The following is a 16,195-nucleotide window of genomic DNA, read 5'->3' on the forward strand; positions in this document are numbered from 1 at the left end:
GAGTCTGCTCCCAGGGCTAATGAGGCTGGGGGAGAACGCAGGCTTTGGGCTGATGTTCTGGAAGCAAATGCAGCACAATGGCACATATAAGGTAATGTAAGGGCTTTGGTGGGTTGGGAAGCTGTGACCCATGAGTAGTCTGCCCTCCACTCACCTTGTTGAACCAAGCTTCTCCTCCAGCGTGGGCTATAACAGCCCTGCTGCCTGTGGCTCTTTGCTAACCCCACGCTGCTTGTGTTTAGTTAGCTGTGAAAAGGGACCAAGAGAATAGTTTCTCCATTGCAAGGTGTTAATGTCAGTCTCCCACACACATCCATTTTGAGGCAGAACCAAATTTCCTTTTAAAGGCTCTTCAGCTTAAAGGTGAACAATGTGAATCACTGTTTCACCCAGAGTAGGTGTAATTTCTTTTCACTCGACTTACATGACAGCAACCAAACTCAGGTATCACTAATATCTTCTTGCTCTTCTTTCTATTCAAGTATAAAAGTTTTATGAAGGCTTTGCTGTAAGTTTGAAGCAAGAAGCTGATCTATGAAAGCATTTTGGTAGTTTCCCTTCAGCTGCTACGGCTAACAAAACCTGAATATAGATGGAGTTGTTCAAGCAAAACACGTGTCTTTCACCAACATGTCTTGGTTGGGGAGATAGATAGTTTAAATCTACTGGAAAGAGAATTATTGCTGTGGTACAAGAAAAAAAAACTCCAGCAGCAAGGTTTGTGATTTTAATTTCCAAGGCATGTCCCTTCAGGTACAGAGTAAGTTCTACTAGCCATTAAGGTTTAATGACAAAATTAATACACCCTAAAAGTTTAATAAATCCTATATATGAATACATCTGTGTTCAAGGTTTATTAGAAGCTGTCAGTATAAACATTAATTTAAGTGCTGTTAAAAAAATAATGTTATTATGTTTCAATAGACCTTTAAAAAGGGAAAAACACTCATATAGACAGACAAGGGTAAGAGTTGAAAAGGTCAAGATTTCAACTACTATAAGTACCATTGCTCCATGTAATACAGGGGAGTAATAGCAACATACTTGTTGAAAATCTGGCCTTATATTAAAATTACAGAATCCATTAAATGTGTCCATCATTAGGCTGGACATCAGTAAGAATTCCTTTACTGAAAGGGCTGTTAAACATTTAAACAGACTGCCCAGAGAGGTGGCCAAGTCACCCTCCCTGGAAGAGTTCCAGAAAGAGCTGGATGTGGCAGTTAGTGCTGTGGTTTAGTTGACAAGGTAGAGATCAGTCAAAGGCTGGACTCGATGATCTTGGAGGTCCTTTCCAACCTAAATGATTCTGTGATTCTGGGATCATTAGACTCAAGAGGCAGTGGTGTACAGGGAGAGTGACAGACCTTTTTTGTTCCCTCCCCTTCCAATCTACCTTGGATCTCACCACTCTCAACAAGAATTATTTTGTTTTTCCTACAACAAAAGAGATTTTTTTTTCTTCCCTTCCCCCCACCCTGGTAAAACCCTCAAATAAACAAGTCTTTATTGGTTTTATCCTAAAATGCTTGGATGAAGTCACCTCTTGCTGTAAAGCTCAGTGCTAGCCTTGAGGTACAGGATGGTAAAAATTCTATTTGACACTTTATTTTTAGAGCAGGAAAATAATGCACCCTGGTTCCCTTGCTTTAAAACAGACATTATTTTGGTAGTAGAGACATACCACAGTCTGTGTCCCTGCTGAAAGCAAATCCCACAGCAAATGGACCTTTTGTTATGGCTTGTGAGAATGTATAGCACTTCCTAATTTGAGGAGGAAAGTAATAAAAACATGGAGGAAAGCCCATCCAATTCTATGTTTGTTTGAAAAATCGAGATAAGAATGTTTTAAAAGATAAACTCTTAATTGGCATGTTTCTCAATAACTTAAGAGGAAGGTTAAATGTATGATAAAATGGATAAGAGGATGGGATTTTCTTCTGTTTTTTTTTTTACCTTTAAGCTACCAGGAAAGCTAATTTTCTTATGACTTTGCTCGAGGAGCCAATGGAGACCTCACATGTTCACTTTGAACCTTTTCTGCCCTGAAGAAAGAAAGAGAGATAAATTTTCTCCTGAGTATTTTTCAGTAATCAAGTTAAAAGTCAAAATCAAACAGTGTGAAACTCACCTTCCCTCTCATTACTGAGGATTTATTTGCATAGATTTTCCTGCTGCCATAATTTCCTCCTCTTCTTTGTCCAGAAGTCTGGAAACTCAGAGGAGTCACCTAGGAAAGAGTGATAAGCAATAAATCGTCACCATGACACAAATGTTCAGATACAGAGGTAAATATGGCATCTGATATTTACACTTAAAGACAAGGAAAAAGAACATAAACCAAACTTTCACCTCCTCCTTCCATAATGCATTATTAGTCACAGTACCTTTTTTTTCTGTAGGGTTCTCCCATGTGCCCCTCATTGATCTCAAAGAATAGCACAAGATTAGCTTGATTTATCATTGACATTGTTCCCTGGCCTTAAAAAAATGTTGTCTTTTAATCCACCCCACTGCAAAAAAATGCTGAATAGATTTTTAAAAGGTGGGTGAAATAGTTGCTATAGCCTGAAGGCAGCAACAATGTAAATGCTAACAAGTTATTCTGGTTTTACATGTCTGTTCACCTTTATACAGATTCTACCACCTCTGCATCTCATACTGCATGTGTTAATGCTTGGGAAGTTCTTTTGGGCCCTATAAACAATCCCATAATACTCTTGAATGTAAACTGAAATAGTTTCCTCTAATTCTCTGATGCCTATTTAATAAGCATATTCTTGCTCTGCACATTTATGGAGAGCCCAGCTTTGCCACCCATAGACATTCTCCCATTTTATGACCGTATTTTTTTCTTAATTCAGCACAATAACTTGGATTGTGACAATTGCTTATTCAGTTTTAGGGAAAGTAAAAACACAATATCCTTCTCTAAGACAGGCCCACATCTTGAATCCATATGTTTGAGTGTGTAAGAAAATTTGATCTGATGCCCCCACCATGAACAAATTAAGCAAGAAGGGTGACAATGGTGATAGGAAGAGCAAGGAGCAATCCAGTGTATAACTGTACCCTTCAGAGTGCCTTAATCAGTGCAAACTTCAGAGAAAATGCTCTGTTTCATTGTGACCTGGTGGATAGCACATTACTCTCTTGTCCAATTCAAGTCAGAATACTCCTATTTAGGGCTGACAAATAAATTTAGAATCCAGGCCATTTAGTTCACAACCTGTTGGAGTAAGAAACCTCCCAGAAGTAAGAAAAGCTTTCTGTGAGCTCAAGTACGTTTTCACCGAAGCCTCTGGATCCCAACTGGTTCTTACTGAAGTAAAAGCCACAACATCTGCTGCTGTCAGCACCCTGAGGTTTCACCCAGAAGTGAGAAGCCCAGTACCAGCTGCTTGCACAGCCAAACCCCTTTGTGCTCAACACCAGGGCATCCTGAGGGCTTCCCCCAGAGCCACCCAGCTCCAAGCAGGCTCCTGCTGTCCAGAGCAGCTGTGGCAGTGCTACCAAAATATTTTCACTTTTTTTTCAGGGGCTAATCAAGTAACAAGCAAACTACAAATTCTTCTGGTGCAAAGGGTTGCAGAGAACAGCAATATCAGGGTCTTCCTGTCAGTCATGGTAGCTGCCTGCAAGCTGCCAGGGGATCTGAGCTGTTGCAGCTTGCACACAGGTCAGGACAGTTGGAAAAGGGACACTTAGATGTTCAATCAAATGACATATTCATCCAGGCAGCTGTGGCCATGCTGGACCCAAAAATCTCCACAGGAACCACTTGTTAATGATCTCACGCTAGATTTTAGCATGGGAAGGGACAGATTGCAATTAGAAACATTCTTGATCTCTCTCTCAAAGCAAGAGAGCAGTTCTAGAGGCAATGGCTGGAGAGGGAGGAGCTGGCACTGGAAGAGGTGGCTGGTCCCAACCGAGGCTTTATAGGCTCAGGAATGAAAAATAACAAGGAAAAGAACAGGTTTCATGTTAACACAGCAACTGGAATTTGAGCCTGAAAAATTTCAGGGGTTATTTTTCTTTCTATTTATAAAAAATTTATACTGCAAATACAACTATGTTTTTGTAAGCTGTGCATTTCAGCTCTATTTATAATTTGACTATCATTGTGAATCCTGGCTGATTAATATTAGTCCATTAAAATCATGCTCAGATTTCTAAAGAAACATTCTCCTTTTTTATTGTTGTTGGAAGTGGTGAACTCTTGCCTTCCCCTATGGCATGTGTAGGATGGTTTTGCCTTTCGGCAGACCCTTAAGGCAAAGTAAAACACTTTCCCGCCACATAAGAGTCTCAGAAATTAGGCTCTTGAGGATATCCTGTTGAAATAGATATCCTGTTGGAATCCTACTGCTCTTGTCTCTGTGCTCCAGCAGAGTCAGCCTGTGAACTTGGAATCATAGACTCCCACCAGTTTGGGTGGAAAGGGGAAATCTGTCCCAGCCTTTGTGCAGAAGGAAGCCCAGTGCAAAGCTGGGACAATGCTTCCTCCTCCTCTCCACCAGGTGTTTGTTTGCAGGGAGACACAGGGACTCCACTTCTCCAGGCTGAACCAGCGCTGTGCCCCCATCCTCTCCTGGAGCAGGGTAGGCTTCAGCCCCTGGGATGCACCTGTGGACCTGCTCCCATCCCATCCACTCTCTCCTGTCCATCTGGCTTCTCCTGCAGGGGCTTCTCCCAGCCCTGGGACAGGAGCTGCCTGCTGGCCCATTGACCATCACTCCATTCCTGTCCACTTCATTCCACAGCAGCTCAATTTCCTTGCCTGTTCCACATGCAGGGAGACCAGAAGTGCCACTAAAATCCAAATCATCTTTGCTGAGGACTAAAAGGTCCCATGCACATGAGTGAGCTGAGTCTATGCTTCTATAAATTGTTCCCAAACGGTTGCTGATGCCATCCGATTCCACAGCGACTTCCCACGGACTCTCACCACACACACCCTGCTTTCATCTCAGTGATTCACCATCAGAATGTCCTGACCAAGACCATGCTCTAACAATGGTCAGAAAAACATTGTTGCATGCATTTGTCACTTTCTCTGTAAGATAATACCATCACCTGAGTTCAGCTGGATGAGAAGGATGAATGAATTATTAATCTAGGCAGTGTTCAGATCTGGGGGAGGGGAGAAGCACCAACATTTATGAATTATCTTATGAACACAATATAAATTATTCAGAAGCTATACATCCTTCTCATAAAGGAAATGAAATATTTTTTGGCTGTAGTAGGCTTGCAGACTCCTAAACAGAGAAGGAAAGAAAGATAAATACTAAAACAAAAATGCAAACAAAAAAATGTAAGTAACCCTGATTTTAAAGACTTCATTGGCAAAGCTTACCCATGTCACATTTACCTGCGACTTTTCCTACCATTTTAGGGGCAAAAAAAGCCCTTCTTTTCTTAAGATAAACACTTGTGAAGCTCTAGTTTTACTTGGGCAAGTTCATTTCATTTTACTTGTTTATTGCCTTTTGTGTGTGTGTGTGTGTGTGTGTGTGTTGTAATGAAATCTCATACATTCTGTAATATGTCAACTTTCATTAATTAGAACAAAACCCCTTTAATTGTATTCCTGCCTGTGGTAATTCTACTATGAGTTTAACAAAGCCAGAACTCAACCCTAAAATTTCAGAAATGGGGGAATGATGACTATACACAGAATTTTGAACCCACTGGACTTATTGTTTTCCTTTTTGAGCTCACACTCTTTCACAGCTGTAAAGGCTTGTGGTTTAAAACAGAAAGGCAGCTTGTCTGAGTTAGGCAAGTGAGGTCTTTCTGACCAAATTGAAGACTTTTTTTTTTTTCTTTATAAACCCTAGGGGAAAAAAAATCCCCAAACATTTCTTTCTACTTTATTTGTTGCTGCAGTAGCTCCCACTCATTGGTGTACTTCTGCAAAAAAATTGTTCTGCCAAATGCAAGTAAAGTGTACTAAAAGTACTTAACTGATCTGTTGATGGATGATGTAAATACTCTCTTTAAAGGGGTACTAATTGTAGAGATAATTATAAGCATTTTAAGGGCCTCTTTTTTTATTGACAGCATCGCTCAATATTAGCAACCCATTTAATGAGCAATACAATACAAAGGAAATGCTTACATTCACTGCAAAATAAAAAAAATGCAAAATTCAGTGTAGAGGGTGGAAAAGCAAATTAGGTATCACCTACAAGATGCCCTTTTTTCTCTCATTCCTTCTTTTATACCCTGGGACCATCTCCAGGCAAAACATCAAGCCTGAAACCTGTCCACAGCTTCATAACAAAGATCTGAAATTTGCTTTGCATATTCTTCTGCAGAAAGAAAACAAGGACAAGCCCCTTGGCTGCTGTAAATGGAAATAGCTCCATTGGCTGTAGCAGTGCTCTACTGCACTGCACTTCTTTTCTAGACATGCTTCCTATGATTTGAAGCAATTCTGATGTAAGGAAAAGGGAAGGGAGAGCCTGGGACACCATTTTTTCTTTGCTGTCTCTCAGAAGTCGTTTCAGATTGATCCGCCTTAGGAAAAACGCATTGGTTTAATTACATTCATTAGGAACATGATATTTTAAACTATTTTATACCATCATAAATTCTTGCACCTTACCCAAACTCAGTTTATTTTATCTCTTGTTTACGGGGAGTCATATCGCTGCAGCTACCTCTACATCATGAAAGTTTTATTTAAAATGACAATAAGAAAACTAAACCTGTAACCATTCTAGTTCCCCATTCCAGCTCGTTCTAGACAAGAAGTTGTTCACCTGTGCTTGGACATGCCTCTGAGGGATGGGTAGAATAGCACTTTATCTGAGGGGGCATTGTGTTTCTGCATGAGCGCAGGCCCTCGATGGCTGGTCACAAACACCTCCATGGCTGACCTCATGCTAACCTGCAGAGCAGGGGTTTAGTTTCAGAAGCATAGAACCATTAGAATTAAAAGGTGGGAAAAGACCTTCAAGGTCATAGAATCCAACCTTTGACTAACCACCACTTTGTCAACCACACCATGGCACTGACCATCATGTCCAGTCATTTCTTGAATGCCTCCACAGATGGTGACTCCACCACTTCCCTGGGTAGCCCATTCCAAAGATTAACAACCCTTTCTATGAAGAAATTCTTCCTGATGTCCAGCCTGAAAATCCCCTTTTGTCCTGTTGCTAGTTGCCTTTATTTTAGAAATAAGAATGGAAAATTGCTTCGCTACAAATCTGTCACTACGTCTTCCAAGAAAAAACCAGAAACCTCAAGATAAAACTCCTTTGCTACTCTCAAAAAGAAGGAAAAGCATCAAGAAATCATTGTTGCTCTGTTCCTAGGTTTGGGGAAATCAGAGACTGAACATAGATTAATCCCAAGCTTTGAGTTCTGATTACTACTGAGAAGTAAAGAGTACGTGGCCACAATTGGATGGGTGTTACTGAGGATCCTAGTACAGCACTAAACAAAGACATCTTGCAGTGCATCTGGAACAACACAGCTATTCTCTTTGAACTGACAGGATGCAGCAAAGGACTGCTGGCACCTTGGTCCAGCTGAACTCAGTGGGGTCCTTGTGAGGGTAAAGGCTAATGTGTGAGGTCCGAGGCACATGGCTTTAAATGAAGCATGTTTGTGTATCGTGTCTGTGTGTTCCTCCTGCAAATACATACACATAAAAATACACTTAGGTTGTGAGCCCTCACACACTACTGGAAAATAAGTAATTTCTGGGCTTTGTTTTGGCTGATAAATCTAATGATTGCTTTGTTGGTTTACAGCAATTTGTAGACTTAGTAAGAGAAGATAACACCAAAGTTTACAATCACCCCAGAAAGATTCAGGCAATTGATGCCTTTGCAAGCCATCAGGAAGCTCCCATGGAAGCTCATCCTCATACACAAGCTGGTTAGCTTCTCCTGGCACTGGGGAAACGGAAGAGGTAAAAAGTAATTATATTATTTTCAGTAATCACACTCCAGTTGCAAATGCTCACATGGCTCTGGCTTACAGATAAATCTTTCTAGCTGGACTACTCATTACTCTTATAAAAGTAAACATAAACACTGATGAGTGCAAACAAAGACTGTTACGGAAATTCTGTGGTATCTGAAAATCTTGCAGCTGCTCTTACTCCCAAGTAACTCCAAGTTCATCTGCAGGGACTAGAATTTGTAGAACTGAGAGTCCAAAAGACTAAAAAAAAAAACCCTAGCCAGTGTTTTCTCTATCTGGAAAGTACAGAGCAATCAGCTTGAAAAATTACAGGCTGTCTCACCTAATCTTGAAGCTGATTCTGTGAACACTTAGTGCTGAAATTACACACCATTTTAGGGGGTGTCTTTTTGGGAACCTGATGGGATCCCTGTGTTGTAAAAATCTTTTGCATGTTGGTTTAAGTATTTTTGCCTCAGAGTAATTTCAGTATCTTGCCCCTTTATGTTCTAGTAGGGAAGCAAGTGAACAAATGTACAAATATGCCATGGTAAATATGTAAAGGCATTACTTCTACTCTTACCACAGAGGGATTGATCTAAGTTCATTAACATACAGACATGGAAAACTTGATTGAAAAAATAATTGAAAAAGAAATTGCAAATAGCATTACACTTGAAGTCTTGTAAAAATGTTGGTTTTCCACATAACCTTTCTTTCAAAAGCATTTAATTTTTGATAATGTATAAATGTTTATATTCAATTCAAAGTTTTTCTTTAAAAAAAAAGAAACATGGTAAATTTAGTAACTATAAATGCAAATGCAAATGTACTTTCAGTTCCACTTTTTTTTATATTTATGAAAATTCTGGGCTCACCTTGCATATCTTAGTTATGTTTTCTCCAGTCTTTCATGGTTATCAGTTAGAGATTTATTTTAGATAAATTAGATAGCATTAGATGATTAGAGCCTTATTTAAAAAAAAAACAAAAGCATAAAACCCATACCAAAAAAAAAAAGTTAAGCTAAACTTAAACCTTAAGATTAGGGCTGACATGCTAATTCCATTCTAATTGGAAGTAAAGAAATATTTTAGAATGAGGAATTTTATGTAAATTATTCAAAATATTTCAAGTTGACTCACAGTTTTTCATCCTTCATTGCAAAGTGTTAATTTAACAAAAATGAAACATTTAGAGTCTTGAAAATAAAAGAACAAAAGATCCTAGTACAGAAAATACTAAACAATGTAATCAGTTATGTTCTTTTAATATTTCCCCTCTTAATCAAGGAAAAAGAAAGGAAAAAAGCCAACAGCCTACATAGAGCAAATTACACAGAAAAATCAAAAGCAACTGCAGCCTGTGAAATATTGCCAGTCACAAATTTACCATGACACAATGCAGAGGAAGCTATAGTTTGAAGCCCAAGCTGTCAAATCTGAATTTGGAAGTCTCAAAATACATTGTTAAACTTAGTGACATTAGGAAGATATTCAAGAGAGACGGCCAAGAGGCACCCAGGAACCACTTCATTCCTATTATCCCCCCTAATTTATGTTTCTAATACAAACATTAAAGGAACTGCTGAAATCAGTGAGGAAAAACCCAGCACTGAAACCCAGCACTGGAGGATTCAATGAAGAGAAGGATCCATGGTGTGAGGGAGGAAGGAGGGAAGGAGGGAAGGAGGGAAGGAGGGAAGGAGGGAAGGAAGGAAGGAAGGAAGGAAGGAAGGAAGGAAGGAAGGAAGGAAGGAAGGAAGGAAGGAAGGAAGGAAGGAAGGAAGGAAGGAAGGAAGGAAGGAAGGAAGGAAGGAAGGAAGGAAGGAAGGAAGGAAGGAAGGAAGGAAGGAAGGAAGGAAGGAAGGAAGGAAGGAAGGAAGGAAGGAAGGAAGGAAGGAAGGAAGGAAGGAAGGAAGGAAGGAAGGAAGGAAGGAAGGAAGGAAGGAAGGAAGGAAGGAAGGAAGGAAGGAAGGAAGGATAGTTGATTTGAGAGTAAGGAGAGTTGGCCTGGTAAAGAATGAAAGAAGGTTTGTACTGATTTATTGAACCTGTTTCTCCCTCGCTGCTTAGTCTTTCAAATAATTTTCAGTGTTACTTAGGAACTGCAACAGTAAAAATAAAACCAACAACAACAACCAACCAACAAAAAACAAACCACACATCAAAAAAAAAAAAAAAAAGAAAAACAGAAAAAACCACCCCAAAAGACCTAACAAACAACAACAACAAAAAAAAAACCCCACCAAACAAAACAAAAGCACCCCACAAATCATTAATCACTAGGGGTGCATCCATCCCTACTGCATACAATGTTTTTCCAGCAGTTATAAGGTATTGAAAATTAAGGGTCTTATTGTGTTCCCACGGAAGTAGTGGCAAATAAACTTTTAGTTTCAAGAGGAACAAGACAGAAACTAAAATCTGATTTTATACCTGAATGTCTTATTTTAAATACCCAGTTTTTAAACATAGCTGGTCAAAGCATGGAATTAAGAAGTACATTTCAAAAATTGAATATTAATTTTTATTTCATTTTGCATATCATAAAACTGTCTTTTAAACATCTCCTAGTACTTTATTTTAAATTTAATAATCAAAAATGACCTGAGTTTCTTCTCCCTCTAGTGCATTTTCATTTGTGCCCATGTAGAGCACTGGCCTCATGAAGAGAGGCTCTGAACTGTACCAGGTCAACTACAGCCATATAGAAATTAGAACTGAAAGGCAGATCTGATTCATTGCCTGTATCATAGTTTGGTTTACTGCTGGGGCAAGGGGTTTGGAGATTATCCTTGGTTTCTTCTCTTTCTTAAATAAGGCTCTAGGAAAAATTTTTGGAATATGAAAAAAAAACCAAAAAACAAACTCCTAAGCCAAAAACTTCAGAGAAAGTGTTTGTTTTATACAAAGCTATTCCTGTTAAAAATAGAAACACAGTCCTTTTCACACAACCCTGCAGAAGTAACACAGGTGCAAATTGGGGAGGCAAAGTAAAACTTCTTTGTTGTCAGGGCATTAACAACATGTTTCATGAAAATTTGTCATCAAATAAACCAATACATAAATGTTTAGCCAATCACACTTTGGCTTCTCAGAGTCTGCACTTGAAGGTTTGCTAGAAAGCACCATTGTGATGGTTTGTTCTAAGCATATCATGGCAAAATGGGGCCTTAGGACTTCTTGCTGCCTTTTGAGGCTCAGTAGTCGTGCTTGCTTTAAGATTCCAGTCAAAGGACATCCCCACCAGCTGCTTCACTGATTGATTTCCTTAAAAACCTGCTACTTGCCTGTAACTTCGAGCTGTAGATCTCCCTATGTTTGTGGGCTAGACTAAGAAGTTCTCTGATAGCTCTTTTCCCTCCCGTTCATTCTTCCAGAGGGTTGAGTTACTTCCTTGATAAGTTCAATGGATCACTTCTTTAAAAATAAGACAATCCTTTTGTCTTTATCAGTACTCTTCTCTGTAGTTCCTCCATCATCCTTCTTGAAATGCGGATAATTGAATGGGACTACTTGAGCAGACATCACACCACAGTGCCAAGCAGAGATCCTTCAGACTCTGTTCTCCTTCCTGACACATCCATTTCTGTGTACCCAATATTGCAGCAGCTCTTTGGGCCATGGCACCACACGAGGTTAATTTTCTTCCAGCATTACCATGACATATATGAGTTTCTTCAGAATCCTTCTCCTCTCTATTCATTGTTCCCCCAAAAGGGCAGCTTGCATCTAGAAATGATACAGTATGCCTTGTGTGTTTCAGTAGCCATAGAGATTGTGTAAAGAAAAACTATTTTAGAATTCTTGAACCAAAAATTTTGCATTTGGCAAGGGAAGCAATCCATATGTCTTACATTTTGCAACAGTGAATCATGCTTTAAATCCTGAGTAATCCTAGTGAATTAAGTGAAACCTTCTAAAGTGTAAAATATTATACAATGCAATGTCAACATAAACAGGGAACTGTCGCAGGCTAACTGTCTCAGTCTAAAACAGGAGTGCACTTCTGAAACTGATCTCCTGACTCTTGCCCCGTGCTGAGCTTTGGGACACAGACCAGAGCAGTTTCTGAGCACGAGAACTGCTTTCCCTTTGGGCATAACCAGCCCAGCCAGTGCTCCTCGGGAGCATGTCCAAGGTGCTCCTGTCAGGCAGCCTGCAGGACCAGCCTCTGGCTGGACGGCCCCAGGAGGCACCCGAATGCTGATGTTGGTGCAATGCAGACACTTGGTCCTTACATCCCTGTTTCCTCCTGTCCGCTGCCCACAGACATGCCTGGGACTTGTTTGTTTGCTCCTCTGCATGCACCCTCTTCATGAGAGGGATTGGGTTCTCCCCTGTCCTGACAAAGTCCACACTGAGGACCAAAGACCAGTATTAACAAGAATTCTTCAGGAAGATTAGGCCTTCCCAAGGGTAGACTACTGGTTCCCGCCTCACTTTAGCCACTTTGAGAAGTGTGTGAGGAGAGCTGCTCCTGCTGCTGGCCTCAGAGGGTCAGATAATCCTCACAGGACCAGGAGAGACATCTGACAGCACTCTCACAACACTCAGGATTCATACACCTCCAGAAACCAGAGCTGCTAGGGGTGATGATGCACAGTTAACACCTCTCACATCCACAGCACAACCTCCTGCTGAGTCTGGTTTCTCTGCAGGAGAACTGATCCTGTTCACTCTCTAGGTGTTTCACTCTCTTGCAGCCAGCTCCTAGGTAGAACTACTTTCTCTTCTAAAATCTTTCATGGGAGGAACAAAAGATTTGAAACGATAAACTGTCCCAGACATTAATTCAGCACAGCTGGGGCCATGCAACACTGCATGGATGAGGAAAGACAAGAAAAGAGATCATCACCCCTCTCTTCTTTCTGTTCCAGACTGGCAGGAGGCCAAACTGGCTCTAAGAGTAAATTAGAGCAACATAAAAAAAATCTCTGTTCCATCTGAGGATCCTAAGGGACCCATACTGCTAGCTCAGCCCTTTGTGTCAGCCCACTAAATAGATCACAGGAGTGTAGATTACATACATCAAAGTTTCTGATTTATTTGACCTTAAGTAATAACAAGTACGTGTTCAACATACTAAATATCTTCCATACAGTAGATAGGAGTGTTGCTGTAACTTATGTCGATTTTTGGAAGAATCACCAAATCTGTTCTTATGATCTTATAGAAAGAAGCGAGACCATATTTGGTGTGATGCCTACCTAATACAGTGTTCCTGAGCAGCAGAGGTGTACTGGTTGTATAATGGCATGGGGAAGGAAGGATGAATAGTGCATCCCTCTTTGCAACCTCTGCAACAGAGTAACAGCATCAAAATTCTTATCAGAGGTTTTTAGATTAGATTGAATTCCTCTTAAAGCCAGGGAAATCTAAATCTTCACATCTCAACGGTGGATTAAAAAGGATCACTAGAAAATGCAGATATTACAGGCCACATGAATCCATCTATAGAGAGAAATATGATAGAAAAAGGATCAGACCATGCTTCCTTTGCAAAATCAAAAGGTTTTGACACTTTTATCTTCCAGAAACTTTGAAACAAGGTCTGCCACTTTACTTTTTTATTTCTGACAATATCGTTTTACTCAAGAGGTCTACTTGCACAAGTGGTCATGATCTTTCAGTCTAATCCAAATATATCAATAAAGTAATAAGTGAAGGAAAAAAACCAAACAGTGATGGTCTCAATTCCTGAAAATATCTTAGTCAATCAGAATTTCCTTCTAAAATTGAAACTCTTGGTATTAACAAGTGGCTAAACAAGAAACCATTTTCTGGTTCTGCGAAGCAGTTGCTCACATGAGTGACTTCATCAGAACATTTACCTGAGGAATATCAAATATTGTAAAGACGGTCACAAAATAGAAGTCAAAGCTTTCTGCTACAGAAGTGCTAAATAATATTAATAACAACGTGCTAAAAGTCTTTACTCTCCCTCCATGAACAGTTTGGCAGGACACCTCATAACAGGAAAACTGGGGTTTAACACATTTGTAAGTGTGACAGAGCAAGGGCCTAGCACGTCACATTTCCATGTACAGACTATCTACCTACTGCAATGTGAGAATGACTTTGTGCCCCTCTGTCCCAGTAGTGTGGGGATATCCATTCAAGTTCAGTTTTCACTATTGTACCCAAAGTTTGCATATGAATTTGTCTTAAAAACTTAAATTAACAGATACTTTTTTTTCCAGTCCATAACAGGAGTAAATAATTAATCTGTACTTTGGGAGCTTTTTTTTTCCCCCCCAAGAATTATTTAACTGAAGTAATGTAACAGAAGAAGCAATTATTTATTTTGTAATTATTCGCTTTTCCAAGAGAACTTACTTTTATTCAGAAAATGGAAAACATGAGAGAAAAACATAGAAACAGTTACCAATGCAATACAAGATGATGAAGCGCTAGAAAAATAACAATGGGTTTAATCTCGTAAAATGCAAAATATTTTGCCTTATGATCCCATTATCTCTCCAGTAGGCCAACCCTTCTGGCCCTTGACTTTGATAGTTTCAGGTTAGGGTTTCCATTTTAATGAGGTACAAAACCTCAGCTCTGGCTCCCTTCATTTGGAGCTGCCGGGCTGTGGCACTGCCGCTGATCACCATCACCACGAGTCACGAAACTGAAAAAACAAGGCTCTTCAAAAAATGATGATTTCTTTTATACATGGTCAGTTCGGGGTCTTCTCTTACACCAAGGCCAATATTATTGCAGTGGCCATAGTGATTCACTCTTCTATCCTTTACCGTCACTTTATAGTTCGGGATTTTTTTTTTCATTCTACCTGGAAAAAACCCAAGTCTTTATCATGGGTCTGTGCAGCTCCACTTAGCCAAGCACAGCCTGAAAAAAGTGCCTTCCTTGATAACCTGCATTTGAAGTTCTCGGCAAGGATTAGGTCAGTGTTTAACCCCATCCCCGGGGGTGGCTGCCGGCTGCCCCCGGCCACACAGGGCTCCGGGTGGCCACAGCATCGGCCCGGAGCGTGAGGGCAGGCGATGGTGCCCTCCCGACTCGTCCCGCTCCCTGCAGGACCCACTGAAACTCCGCCAGACACAGGCAGCGGCGGCTGGGCCCAGTTAGAAAAAGAGGAAAAGTCATTTCCTTGTACGCCTATGTGGTTGCAATTTAATTCCCTCGCCATCACAATGCTTTCAGTTGCCCATCCAGCTTGCCTCGCCCACCTCCGTCTCCCTGCCCGCTCAGCAGAGCATGTGGCCAGGCCTGGCCCGGCTGAGACCGGCTGTCCGGGAGCCTGGCCGGGGCACGGTGGCTTTCTCGGCCGGAGGTTGCAACACTGTGGTAGGTCCGTGGCCAGGCAGCGCAGGATGAGCGTGTGCTGCTCCTCAGCAGCGAAAACCCCGGCTCAGGGCTGGGAAGGCCGCCAGGACAGACCTGCGGCGCTCCCGTCAGCCAGGCCCGCGGCTCCGGGCGCGCCGGCATCCCGCTGTCCCCTCGCCCCGCAGCCCTCCTGGCCACGCCGAGCCGCCTCCTGAGTGTGGGGGACAAGGACGGAGCTGGCACAGCGGTGACAGCTCCATCGCTCTCCCCGGAGCGCAAGGAGTGAGCCTCAGCTTCCTTGCTGGGCGACCGCGCCTTGGAAGCTCTGCAAGTCTTGACCAAGGACCATTTCTGATGAGTTTACCTCATTGTAAGCCCACAGCACTTTAAAAGCAAGCAAGCAAACAAAAAAAAGCACAGGAGCTAAAAATTTTGGCCCATCTCGCTCGGAATCTGGAGGGTGTTTTTTGTTTGTTTACATTGCCGAGTAATAAAAACGTAATGTAGGTTTTGCATGTGGAGAAAAATAAGGCGAATGGGAGCTTACTTTGAAAGGGAGACACGTGTCTGCCTGTCTGTCTGAGCGCAGATGGCCTTGCACTGCAGTCTCGAGGCTCTGAATATGAAAATCAATCACATCAGCCCGCAACATTTCCCGGTGTTTCGAGTTGTTCTTTCAACACAGATACGAATGTATGTAGCAATGATCTTTATTGTCCCGGTTTGGGTGATGTCATATTTTTCCATCAGGATACTGGGTGGCAGCACATTTGTAGGCTTTGGGCTAAATGCATAACGAGCATGAAAATCCCTTTAATGTCAAAATAAATCCAAAGGAGAAAAAAAAAAGAGTGGAAAGGTCATATGGAAAATAATAAATATGACTTTTGGGGCCGCCTGAGTCTGGCTGTCACCGTGATGAGCCCACCGAGGCAGACACCCCGGCAACATCCCGATAATCTTATTATTTGCAT

The sequence above is a fragment of the Motacilla alba genome, chromosome 1 (genome assembly GCF_015832195.1).
Source record: "Motacilla alba alba isolate MOTALB_02 chromosome 1, Motacilla_alba_V1.0_pri, whole genome shotgun sequence".
NCBI classification, from domain to species: domain Eukaryota; kingdom Metazoa; phylum Chordata; class Aves; order Passeriformes; family Motacillidae; genus Motacilla; species Motacilla alba.